Raw genomic sequence first — 13,788 nt, 5'->3', positions numbered from 1 at the left:
ATAGGTATGTAATAAATGTAAATTTACGTCTAATCTACAAGGATTATACGTAAAAATTCTCTTTTACGTTTGTGCTTTACAAGTCAAAAAGAAATGTGTTTAAAAAAAAAGACATGCAATGTCTATTTCTTACTCATTTTTCTATCTGTGTGAAACTCTCCTCTAAACTTCTACTATGCTTTTTTTCATGTTATGATTTTCATTGGTTACTAAAACTTATGCTTTTGGCATTTCTTGTGTGTGGTTAATTGGGAAACATCTTTTTTTTTTTTTCAATTATTTTTTTGAATTTAGGTTAGTTTACTATACTTCTCAGTAGTTTATGGCCAAACTATTTTTAAGGGAACTCAGACATAACTATGTATGAATGTCTCCCTAATTTAAATAGGAGTTTTATGATTTTAGGTTTAGATTTGGTTAAACTAGATTTTATATGCATAAAGTTTAGGTATAAAAATTCATAAAAAATATTATGAAATTATTTTTTGTTAGTTATTTAAATTATAATTTTAGATGTAGACATTGAATGAACCTTTCACGTTTGAAATTTAGTGAAATGATTAAACTTTAATAATTTGTGTTAAATCTTGAATTTTTCAATTGGATAATTGGAAAAATTATTTTTCATAATTTGTTAATATGTACATTTTAAGTCTGTGCATAAATTTGATAAAAAATTTGGTTAAGACCATTCACTAATACAAAAATACCTTATAATGTCACACATTCAACGTCCAATCACTCAATAACCAACGTTAAAAATGACTGGTGACATTTTTGTAAATAAATGTAATATCCTAAATGTCCATACCAGAATAAATGAATACCAAATACTCCTTTGCTTCCCCATAATTTCCCTTTAAATAAAGTATCAGATCCTTCGAAAACCCTACACCTCCATTCACCAAAATTTTCTTTCCTACAGAGATTTCGTAACCAACAATCATTTTGTTAACTTTTTTTTTTGGACTTCTATTAACTCTTTCAAGTTCACAAAAGCAAGACATTTTCTTTGTAGTTGATTCATCTTCATTATGAAAAGTTTTTGTCAAAATTGAAGGTATGATAAAAATTCAGAGAAAAAAATTAACAAATCTGTATTTCAAAAACCTTCCCCATTTACACATAACCTATGGTTCTTTTGGTGGTTTGGTTTTCATTATTTTTGTCTATGTTTTGTTATAATGTATTTCTGTTGGTTTTGTTTTCATTTTTGACCCTATGTTTTGAAAAACTGGATTTCTTTTTGAAATCCTCTAAGGTATATGGCGTCAGCCTATGCCAACATTCAATGTCATAGTTGATGAATTAATTTCTTGACTTCACTTAGCTTATTGTACTACATTTAATTAGGGAATTGTGCTTGAATGTCCATTATTTCCCATGTTTTGCTAATTGTGCTTAACTTGACCAGTAATTTTTATTTTAATTAATTTGAATTATCTGAGGCTAATTATTGTCATTATTAATTGTAAGGAAATTTTTGGATTATTATTTTGGGACATTAAAGGACTGCCACATCATTCTCCACTCACCACATCAGCATTTTAATTTAATTTAAAATGTAATTTCATTTTTAGGGCACTTTTGGACAGATTTAGCACATTGGATCGTTTTTGGCCATTTTTGGGAGAGGCCCAATTGTGGATTCTGACCTAGTTATGTGTGTCAAGGGGGGGGGGGGGGGGGGGACCCTAAACACCCTTTTTGCATTTTCACGTTTCTAGGTTCTAAGGAGAGCTCTCATGGATGTCCATTTTCATTTTCTCTTCTCTTTTGTTATGAACTCGTTTTTGGATTGATGAAATTCGTTTCTGCACTTGTGATTCTTCATTTTCGTTTTCCTCTCTTTGCTTGCTATTACATTTTCGTGTTGGATTCCTCTTAGAATTTCGTTTTTCTTATTTGAATTGCGGGTTTCCAACACTCTTTGTGTTTTTTAACACTGTTTGCGTTTTCCAACACTGTTTGAAGCCCAATTATGTTTTCTGTTCTTGTTTTTCTGCTAGGGTTGTGTTTTCAGTTTCGTATTATCTCTTTGCATCCATTTTCAGTTTCATATTTGCAATTGTTTCCGCTGTGATTATTAGAATTAATTTTAACAGTGTTGAACTCATTTTAATGATAACTTAAATCCATTTGGGTTGGTGATTAGTGAACGTGCAATGATTCCATGAGGTTTCTGAGTTGTTGATGTAACTGCCTTGCTTTGCATCATGCTTAATCAGTTTTGCACTTGCAATTAGAACACAGTGGTCTAATTGGGTTTAATTCTTGCTTAGTTAATTAATCATGTGCAATTCATTTGCTTAATTCGTTTTTAGGAAAACCCAATTAATCTTTGCTTAGTTAGTTGACTGGTGTTGGAATAGGGTGAGAGCAATGTTTAATTTATTACTAATCAATGATTGTAAGCATTATAATTGAGCTAAACACCAACCTGTCTCTTTAATTAATGTTTTAATCAGTGTTTTAATTAGGGAATTTAGTTAGTAAAACTATCCACATAACCCCTTATTACGTGTTTGACATATTGCCTGAACCACATTTGGTCCTTGAGAGAAGAATCTAGGGGTCATTCTCCTAGTATACTGCACTTTAATTGTACATTAATTTGATTCGGGTAAACTCGATCAATAACAGTTATCTTTGTTTTCTCTTTCAAGTTTTTGTTTGCTTCATTTTTCAATTCTTTGTGGTTTGTGATTGTAATTAATTATGTGTATTTTTGGTGGATCGACTTGGAATTTTGATCTCATTACAAAGTAAATCTCTAATGATATCTTTTACGTTATTATACTTTTTCAAACTTAGCTTCAGTACATTGCAAAATCTCAGCACAATACTTAGCTTCAAGTAATTAGAGTTCTTCTGTTGATTTTGGGAATTGAATCAACAGTCCTGAGTATGGCCTTTATGATTGCCGTGGTGATGTGGTTGGATACTTTTGTCAATTATGTGTCTCTACTACTGCCAAGGAAGCCCCTCAACACTGCCCCTAACAAGGTCTCTGCTATGGTTTGGTATGATTTTTGCGTTCTAAGGTATTATGCGACTGTTTTAACAAACATATCATGGCATGTTCTTAGAGAAAAAAATATATCTAACATGGAAGATATTCAGAAAGGTGATGATTTTGTGAGAGGGTTGATCAGAAAAGCAACAAAGGAAACTAACAAATTGTTTTATATGGATGTCTTCAATTTGAGTTCCATAAAGAGAAGATATGGCTTGGTGCAATGTTCTAGAGATCTCACAAATGAAGGGTGCAGACAGTGTTTGGAGAACATATTAGCCAAAGTGGCCAAATGTCGTTAACAGATAGGATGGGTGATTTGAACTAGAGGTTGTGCGATAAAGTATCATGATCATATGTTCTAACAAACATCTTCAATTGCTGAGCCTAATCCGAAATTAGGTGATTCATTGATCTTACAGTCACTTTTTTCATTTGTTGTATTGTAATTTGGAATAGTAGTGACTTTCTGTGACACAGGTAATACTTGTTTGTTTATTTATTATAAGAACCAGGAATTATTTAAACCAGAAACATATTACTACATTATGTTTCATTCTTTTTAAGAAAAAAAGTAAAGGTGAAAGAGTTATCTAATGGCTTGGTTCTGTATAGCCAAAAGCATTCAAAAAACATATCTAAGAGAAAGAATATGAAAGCTTGAGTCTGCACCGATACGAAGACTAATTCTGTGACTTCAAAGTTGCTTTCACGCATTTTGATGTACCAGATTTCGTTTACCACTTGTGAACATGCATTCAGAAATCAATCACTTTAAAGATAGAGAAGAGAACCACCATTTCCAGCTTAATGCAAAATCAGACACAAAAAATAACACTTCAACATTATGAATATGGGTTCCTTTGTGAATTGCTTTCGTTACTACTTTCTGATCTTGTTTTTCACACCTACGTATTAATATATTACTCTATTTTGAAAGGTGCACATTCAGATTTTGTTGTCTTGCTGTAATATCCTTATAATACAACATCCTAGTTCAGAAAGTAATTTGGAAAATTATTCATTCTTCTTTTATACTATTACAGATAAGCAAGGGGGAAATAACAAGTCAAAAATCTTGATTATTAGCTTCATTCGTCTATCATCATATCCCAATATTCAAACTGAGGACACACTGAATCAAGACCTTCCTACTATCCCATTAATCACAATTCTACAAAGTACTGGTGGAGGGAGTGAGTCCATGAGGGAGTCATTCGACAGGGAAGACGTATTTGATGAGGGAGAGGCGTTCGACAACAATGATGGCGGATGCAAGGGTGCTAGTGTGGGAGAGGAGGGAAAAGAGGGTTGGGGCAAGGTCGTGGGAGTGCTGGTGGTGGATCCAGGCATTGGCGAAAGCGGGGTCGTTAAAGCCGAAGAACTTGGAGATTATGGTTGGGAAGGCGATGGAGAAGAAGTGGCGGGATTGGTCGGGTGAGTGAGAGTGTAGGAAGGAGTCGTTAGAGGCGCAGACAGATGCTATTTGGGGAGGGTTGTTGGAGGATTGGATGGCGGAGGATAATTCCTGCGATTTGGAGGGGGAACCGAAGGTTTAGGAGGAGTGAGGGTGCATGACGCGATTTAGGGTTTTGGTTGCAGATGAATGAATGGGGTTTTGAAGAGGTGTGTGTGTTTATGGTTAAAGGTAGTGTGATGGAAAAGTTTTAAAAGAGAGATAAGCAGAGGAAAATGATGCCCTTTTAACAAAAGAGAGAGGGAGAGAAAGGAAGTTGAAAGCGGAAAGTTGGAGGCCTTGAAATGGAATATAAGGGAGTGCAATAGCAGGAATCCCTTCAGCCCCTCCAATACTATTCCAGCGCCACTGCTAGATCGACCAGTTGCCCAATCCATGTACAGGCTCCACTCAAAACATGAGGTCGTTGGTGGTAGTTTTGACGTAAAATCTGCTAAGTGTTGGCCTTTGACCGACCCTCTTGGTTCATATTGTGGGCCAAACTCTGATAGTTCTACCGCCCAAGATCTTGGAGATTGGGTGGTCCATTCAGACCACTACTTGGTGACCTTGAAAATATGGTCAAAGTCTTCTGGCCGCGTTGAGCAATGCCAGCGCGACCTTTTCCACCTGTGTGTAGTAGGTTTCTTCTAACAAGGCGGCGCTGATGGCTCTGTCCGATACCCCCAAATAGACCTGTAAATCCTCACCCGGACAGGCCAATTCATGATTGGGGGGGCAAGTCAACATCACCTTCACGCCCTCAAACTCTTTTTCGTAGTCGGCGTCCTACTTTTCTTCCGACTCCTTCTTCATTTTTCTCAGGACCGGTCGAATACGATCGACCAGCTTGGGGATGAACCTAGATAGAGCTGTCAGTCTGCCGACTAGTCTCTGGACCTCCTTCAGGGTCGTAGGGCTTTTCATTTCTAGGATGGTGGCGCATTTGTCCGGATTAACTTCTATCCCTCTAGCCGTTAGCATAAAGCCCAAAAACTTCCCAGCCCCCACCCTAAATGTGCACTTGGCCGGGTTCAACCTCATCCCAAATCGCAGGACACGACTAAAGACCTCCTCCAGGTCTCTTATGTGTTGGGCTCTAGATTCTTATCAGAGCATCATGTCATCGACGTACACATCCATACACTGTCTAATTTGATTCGCAAAAATCTTGTCCATCAACCGTTGATAAGTCGTCCCATCATTCTTCAAGCTGAAAGGCATAACCTCATAACAATAGTTGGCCTTCTCTATGATCAAGGCAGTCTTCGCCCAGTTCGAAGCGTACATAGGGATCTGATTGTAGCCCGAGTAGGCATCCAAGAAACTCCGCATTTTGTGGCCGGATGCCCCGTCAACTAGATCATCGATGCTAGGCAAGGGGTGGGCGTCCTTCTGGCAGGCCTTATTCAGGTCAGTGTTACTTCACTCACGAAACCTGCTTCCCTTAGCTTGGCGACCTCCTCCTCGACCGCCTTCCTTTTCTCGTTCCCCATCCTCCTCTTCTTTTGGGCGATTGGTCGTGTCTCCTTGAAAAGTGCTAGTTTGTGGGACATAACAAAAGGGTGGATCCTTGGCATATCGACGACCATCCTCGGCAAGTGTAACCGAATCGTATCAAGTAGTAAACCTGCTAAGACCAAGTATCGTTTTTCCAAAGGACTCACGGCCTAAACAGTTGTGTGGTTTGTTGATTAGCTAAGATTTGTAAAACCGATTGATTAAGATTTAAATGCAAATACTCAAAAGTAAATATGAATGCATGGATTGATCAATGGTAAGAAGAAGCAAAACACATGAATTGAAATATATGAATGAATATGTTGTTGGGGTTTATTAATTTCATCATATCCACTCTCATGTATTCAGGAATTCATCTTTCTTCATTAATTGTTAATGCCACTTTCTAAATTACCTTAAACCCGGTGTTTCGGTGAAGAAAGCCTAATCATAATCACTAGTTTACAATGTCTTGTCTCCCTAGCAATTAATCATGCATTATAGTGAACAAAAGCTTAAAGGCAACCAACCATCATACTCCTATGTCTAGGTTTATACTACTATTGGGAGAGATTCTCCAGATCTAGATTTCCCCGTATGTGTCCATATCGACAAAATCAATGATCATGATATCGAATGAGTTAAACAATGCATGCTTTTAGCAAAGAGGAAAAACCCTAACAATTACTGAAGAAAGCATGTATCTAAAGAAGATTTTGAAGAACAAATTCCATACATGAGAGTTTCAAAAGGATTACATTGATTCCCCAACAACAATAAAAGTTTAGTTCACCATATTCATCGTGAAACTATATGAAATACAATGAAAGAATGACAGATAGAACCCTAGAAAGTTGAGAAAGGAGCCTTAGCATCCAAAATCCTTCTCTAAAGGGTGAAAAAAATGTGTTTTTGCTTCGTCCCAGCCAAAGATACTTGACCTAGGTTAACTAAAACCTTATATATTATTCTAAAAATTACAGAAAAGTGAGCCCAAGCCCATAAGCAAAAACATAAGCAAAGTGAGCCCAAGCCCATCATAAAATCTGTCCAACTCTCTTATTTCCAAAAACATAAGCAAAAACATGATTCCAAGCTAGTTTATAAGTCATAAAGGTTGTTTTTGATATCAATTTTAAGTATAAAAATAACAGTTTTTCAACTGTTATCACTAGCCATTGTAGTGACTTGGGAATCGTCATTCTCCACCCTGACTGGTTGTAACTCTCCCAGAGGCTCCATCCGGTCATCTGTGTTCGTCCGAGGGTCAAGGTCCGCCCTTGCCACCTCTGAATTGGTTCCCTTTCTTCTAGGCGAGTGGGGATACAACTTCAAGCCAACGACATAACCGTTCCCCTCTCCGACAGTGTAGACCGTTCCCCTCTCTGACGGTGTAGACCGTTCCCCTCTCCGATGAGTACTTCATGGTGATGTAGGGGGTTAAAACTATGGCTCCAAAAGCATTGAGGAAGGGTCGGCCAAGGAGGACGTTGCACGAGGTATTGTCCTCGACCATCAAATATCAGACTCTTTTCTCCTCGCTATCCCGCCCGATCCTGAGACGAGTTCAAAAGTCCACGTAACCTCGGGTGTCCACCCATTCTCCAGCAAAACTAACTATATGTTCGTTGTACGGGGCAATCAAGTCTTCCGACAAGTCCATGCACTGGAAAGTTTTCCAGTATAGGATGTTGATTGAGCTCCCTTGATCTAAAAATACTTCGCTCACTCCGTACCGAGCTATTTCGGTCCTGATGACCATGGGGTTGTCCTATTCCGGGTCGAGAGCGTGGAAATCTTCATCAGTAAAAGTGATTGGATGCATGGTCCTCCTGGGCCTATCCATGGCATGGACCGATTAGAGAGCCCAAACATGTCATTTCCTAACCGACGATGACGATCCTTGATGGAAGCAGCTCCACTCTTCAAGACTGAGCAGCTCCTCGAACCAGAAAGTGGCAGCGGAATGAAAGAAGTGACTGGTGAAGGCAATGCACGGTAGGTCTTTGTGAAAATGTTTGATGCGGTTTTGGAAGTGTGTATGCAGTGGTTCTAACTCAGAAAGCCTTCCAATAGGGAAGGAAGCTATAAAATGAGTGTGCTAAAGTGGCACAAGACCGAGAACTTGAAGAAGTGGCTGGAACCAATTCAACAACATTTCACTACATCAATTCAAGTTGAATTTACAAATGATGAAACTCTCTTTTATAGGAGAAGATGAGCTTTGAAGCGTGCAAGGAAAGCTACATAAGCTACATATTAGAAACGTGCAGGAATCTAAATGCAATATGCAAGAACAGCTTCCAAAGGTGGCCTTGTGTTCCATGTGGCAAATGTTAAAAGCATGTGCATTTGAATAAGCTCATGGTTGGATGTGTTTCATGTGGTACATGTGGAAAATGTGTTTCACGGTTGGCTGCCATATGCATTCCTACTTTCTTCCTTGTCTCTCCTTTGCTTGGCAAACCTTCTAAGATGTATATTCATGGATTCTCACCTTTATTGGTAACCTATAAAACAAGGTAAAGATATTTAGTTAAAGAAGAACATGCTAAGACTTTAGAAAGAAAAGATTCAGTCCTTTATTCAACTTCCCTTTCTTGGTCTTAGAGTGAAGTTGATACTTCTTTGGATGGAAAGTCCCTAAAGGGATTGCCATCAATCCCCCTCCGACGAAATCATTGGAGATTGTGTTGATGTGACCGCGTAACGGCCGACCATTGCTCCTGCTACAGCTTTGACTTCGCTTCGTTCTAACCGGGGGCGATCGCCCCCTCCATAACACGGGTGACCTCTTGTTATGACGTCGACAACTATATCGAATCGTATCAAGTAACAATAAATGGTAAGACCAAATATCGTATCCCAGAAGACTCACGATACTAAACAATCGTGTAGTTACTTAACTAATTAAGACTGAAAAACTATTTTGTTGGTGTTAAATGCAAATGCAACAAAAGTAAATATGAATGCAAATTAATCAATTGAGGCTTGACACAAGAATGAATGGTGTTGATAATATGAGATGATTATGTTGTTGGGGTTTAGATTTCACCTTCCTTACTTTCATGTATATAAGAATTCATCTTCTTCATTAATTTGTTAACGTCACTTTCTAAATTACTTAGAACCCGATGCCTCGGCGGTAAAAGCCTATCCTTAATTATTAGACCACAATCCCTTGCATCCCTAATAATCAATTCTACATTACAAACAAAAGCTTAAGACAACCAAACATCCTATTCCTATCCCTAGGCAATATTTCTTTTGGGGGAAATTCTCCAGATCAAGGTTTCTAGGTATTTCTCAATAACAAAGAAATCCAAACATCATGCTGTGAGTGATCAAAACATAACAAGCATAAAATCACTCACAGCATATCACTAACAATTAATGAAAGAAGCATAAAATAATTCAAAACATATTCAAATACATGAAAGTTTAGAGGTTACATCTTCCTCAACAACAAATGAGTTTAGTTCTCCATCGTCATGGAGAACCTTGGCTTACAATGGAAGAATGAGATACAAACCCTAGAAAGAGAAGAGGAGAGCTCCCACATCCCCAATCTGCCTCCAAAAGGGAGAAAAGTATGTTTCTATGCTTCAGCCATCAAAAGATACCAACCCTAGGGCGTGCAAGTCCTTAAATAAATCAAAAATTGGCCCATAAACCCAAGTCATTGGCGCTCGGCGCCCTAACTAAGGGCAAGCAGGCGACACTGCAAGAGAATTGGCGCTCAACGCCCCTCAAAGGGCAAGCAGGCGCTCAATGATGCAAAGAAATCGGCGCTCAGCGCCCCTAGGAGGGCAAACACGTGAGACTGCGTTGTAGCTGGAGCTTAGGCGTGCTACGGTGCAGAGTGGAACTGAGGGCCCCTGAAAGGGAAACCAAGCACCCTACGCTGGCGGTGAGGGCCCTAGAAAAGGGCAACCAAGCGCCCTGCGCCTTCTTCAGCCTTCTTCTCTGATGTTTTTGCTGTCCCTCTTGAGTTCCGACTCCTTGATACTTTTGCTTCCCTTCCAAAACATACACATAACCTACAAAATTAAGGGAATTTAGTGATAACATCATAAAGTATAACTGCGATTCACTTATTCACAAAACTAAACTAAAAACAAGTGTTCAAGCAAGCTTCTAAGTCAAAAAGAGTTGATTTAGTATCAAAATTACATCACAAATAACGGTAAATTCAACCGTTATCACCTATATATTTTCATTGCTCTCGACTTTTCCTTCGCAGACTATGCTGAGATCGTTGCGCTTGTTCGACGGGCCGCTCGACCTTTATGTACTTCTTGAGTTGACCAACCCGAATTAGCTCCTCGATCTTGTTCTTTAGGGTCACACACTCCTCGGTAGTTTGGCTCATGTTCTTGTGATACAGGCAGTACTTGTTGCCATCTGCCCCGAGCGGTGTGGGGCGTCGCTTTGAAGCCGGAATCAAGTCAGCACTTAGTGCCTCTTGTAGAATCTTGGCCCGGGGGGCGTTCAACGGGGTGTACTGTTGAAAACGGGCCCCGAGGAACGAGCCCTCCTCAATGCCTCTCTTTGTTTGAACCCTCCTGGCTTCCCGAACTGGCTCTTGTGTTTCTTGTCGTTCGCCCTTTCTCCCTTCGCTTCCTAAGTTTCCTTCTTGTAGGGCTACTTCATCTCCTCCACCCTTATTTCACCGGTTTCCCGTTATCTCAATTCCTCCATCGTCTTTGGGGTTAGCCTACAGACACTATCTTTGAAGGGCCCTGGTTTGAGGGCCGGTAACGCGTATTGAAGGGCGAGGTCAGGGTGGAGGCCCTTTACCCGTCGCACAATCTTCTGGTAGCAGTCCACGAATGCTCTCGACGGTTCCTCCTTCCCCTGCTTGAGGTTTACTAACTAAAAAATGGTCAAGTCTTGAGTAGGACTACTCGCGAACTGATGCCCGAACATGGCTTTGAGCTTCTTGATAGAGTTGAGAGGTAATGAGTTGAACCACTCCAATGCCTCTCCTTCTAGTGACAGGGAGAAGGCTCTACACCAAATGGCATCGTTCCCTGTGTGGAATGCCATTCGATTGGTAAATGTCTTAATATGATCCTCGAGGTCGGTAGTCCCATCGTATATCTTGAACTTGGGCGAGACAAATTGCTCTGATATGTGGACGGTCATGATAGCTTGGATGAATGGCAACATGCTAGACGTGTTCTCGGCCTTCACCACTGTTAAGATATCGGCAAGTGTACCAAATCGTATCAAGTAATATAAAATGGTAAGACCAAGTATCGTATCCCAGAGGACTCACGACACTAAAAAGTTGTGTAGTTGCTTAACTAATTAAGACTTAAGAACAATTTTTAGGGTTCTGAATGCAAATGCAATAAAGTAAATATGAATGCAAATTGATCAATTGAGGTTAAACACTAGAATGAATGGATGAAGTTGAAAATATGAGATGAGTATGTTGTTGGGGTTTAGATTTCACCTAATTTACTCTCATGCATAAATGAATTCATCTTCTTCATTAATGTTAATATCACTTTCTAAATTACTTAAAACCCAATATCTTGGCGAAGAAAACCTATCCTTAATTACTAGATGAATAATGGAATGGAAGAGATAGAAAAACCCTAGAAACTGAAGAGGAGAGCTCCCAAATCCCCAAATTTTCCTCCAAGGGGCGAAAAATGTGTTTTTGTGCTCTAGTCATCAAGAGATACCAACCCTAGGTCGTGCAAGTTCTTAAATAGGGTTGAATTGGATCATGCGTCAATGTCGCTGGCGCTGAGCGCCCTAAGTGGGGGCAACCGAGGGAAACTGCGACAAAACTGGCGCTCAGCGCCCCTCAAAGGGTGCCCAGGCGGTATATGCAGAAAAGTTGGCGCTTAACGCCCATAATGGGGCGCCCAAGTGCCCTGCATGACCTCTTGTGCTCCTTTTTTGATGCTTTTATTGTCCCTCTTGAATTCCAACACCTTGATAATTTTGCTCTTCTTCAAAATCATACCAATAACCTATAGAATCAAGGGAATTTAGTGATAAAATCATCAAGTATAGCCTCTACTCACTTATTCACAAAACTATACTAAAAATAAGAGTTCAAGCAAGCTTCTAAGTAAAAAAGGGTTGATTTAGTATCAAAATTGAATCACATATAACAATATATTCAACCGTTATCAAATCCCCAAACTTGAAACTTTGCTTGTCCTCAAGTAAAATGTAACTTGGCTTAAATAAAATAATCATACTACAATGGTCTAGCACACCAAAAAACATTTTCCTCTAGGACAAGTAAATCACTCATGTCTGCTCATCATAGAAAGATTAGTCAAGATATATTGATGCTTTAGGCAATGAAGCTTCAACTGTGGTGCTCACATAATCAAGACATACACAACAAATGCAACAACCTTTGAGTGATCACCAAGTAGACAAAATATTACCATATATGCATGGAACTACTCCTCACTAAAGATAGTGTTTCACTCAAGCACTCAAAAGTGTTTCCCTCAAACTCAAAGGTGTATAGTGAGGTGACACTCTTACACTCTGATGGACAAATTTATGAACACCAAAATATGATGTCACAAACTTGTTTTCAATCGGCAAGTATGACCGAATCGTTCAAGTAATAAACTTGGTTAGACCAAGTATCGTTCTTCCCAAAGGACTGACGGCCTAGTTTAGTTATGTGGTTTCTTGATTAACTAAGACTTACAAACGAAATATTTGGAGTTTAATATGCAAGACAGAAAATAAACATGTATGCATGAATTTTGATCAATGGCAAAAAGCAAAAGATAAACACTTTCAATGAAATATAGATATGAATATGTTGTTGGGGGTCAATTTCATCTTATCCACTCTCATATATTTTTAGGAATTCAACAGTCAAATCATCATTGTTAATGCCACTCTCTAATGTACCTTTCCAGAAGGCTTCTCCCTAATCACGAGTTCATACAATTCCTAGCATTCCTAATGATCAGTTCATAAGTGCAGGAGCTTAACGACAACCAATATCATATTGGGAGAAATTCCCCGAATCTAGACTTCCCCGTACGTGCCCGTATCGACAAAACCAATAATCATGCATCGAATGAGTTAAACAATGCAAGCATTAAGCAAAGAGGAAAAACCCTAACTAATGATGAAAGAAAGCATAAGTCTTAATTAAAAGATGTAAAAACAGATTCCATATATGAGAGTTTCACAAGATTACATTGATTCCCCAACAAACATACAGAGTTTAGTTCACCATATTCATGGTGAACCTAGATGAATTACAATGAAAGAATGAAAGAATAAACCCTAAAAAGGTGAAGAGGAAGCCTCAGCATCCACGATCCTCCTTCAAAGGGGTGGAAGAGAGAGTGTTTGCCTCGTTTCTGCCAAAGATGCCTAACCCTAGGAAACCCTAAAGCTTATATATCATTCGTAAATTACAAAAAGTCAAGTCCAAGCCCATTAAAGTGCCGCTCAGCGGTAAAATACCGCTCAGCGGTGAGTACGTGACTTGTTTTCTCCCCTCAGCGGCCATTTTGCCCCTCAGCGGACCTCACGTGACTTCCAGAATGCCGCTCAGCGGTAAACTGCCGCTGAGCGATGACTTCGGCTTCTCCTTTTTGCACTTTTTGTTGTCTTTTCTGATTTCAACTCTCTCCTTCTTCACTTCTTTCACCAAATTCACCTTAAAACCTGCACAAAAACACTGAAATCAAGCATAAACCTGTCCAGCTCTCTTATTTCTGAAAATATCAATAAAAGGCATGATTTCAAGCTAGTTTTTAAGTGTAAAGGTTGCTTTTAGTATGAATTTTAAGCATGAAAATAACAGTTT

The sequence above is a fragment of the Vigna umbellata genome, chromosome 1 (genome assembly GCF_029865625.1).
Source record: "Vigna umbellata cultivar VRB3 chromosome 1, Vumbellata_1.0, whole genome shotgun sequence".
Classification (NCBI taxonomy): domain Eukaryota; kingdom Viridiplantae; phylum Streptophyta; class Magnoliopsida; order Fabales; family Fabaceae; genus Vigna; species Vigna umbellata.
The sequence above is the reverse complement of the archived record's forward strand: the minus strand, read 5'-3'. Positions refer to the sequence as shown.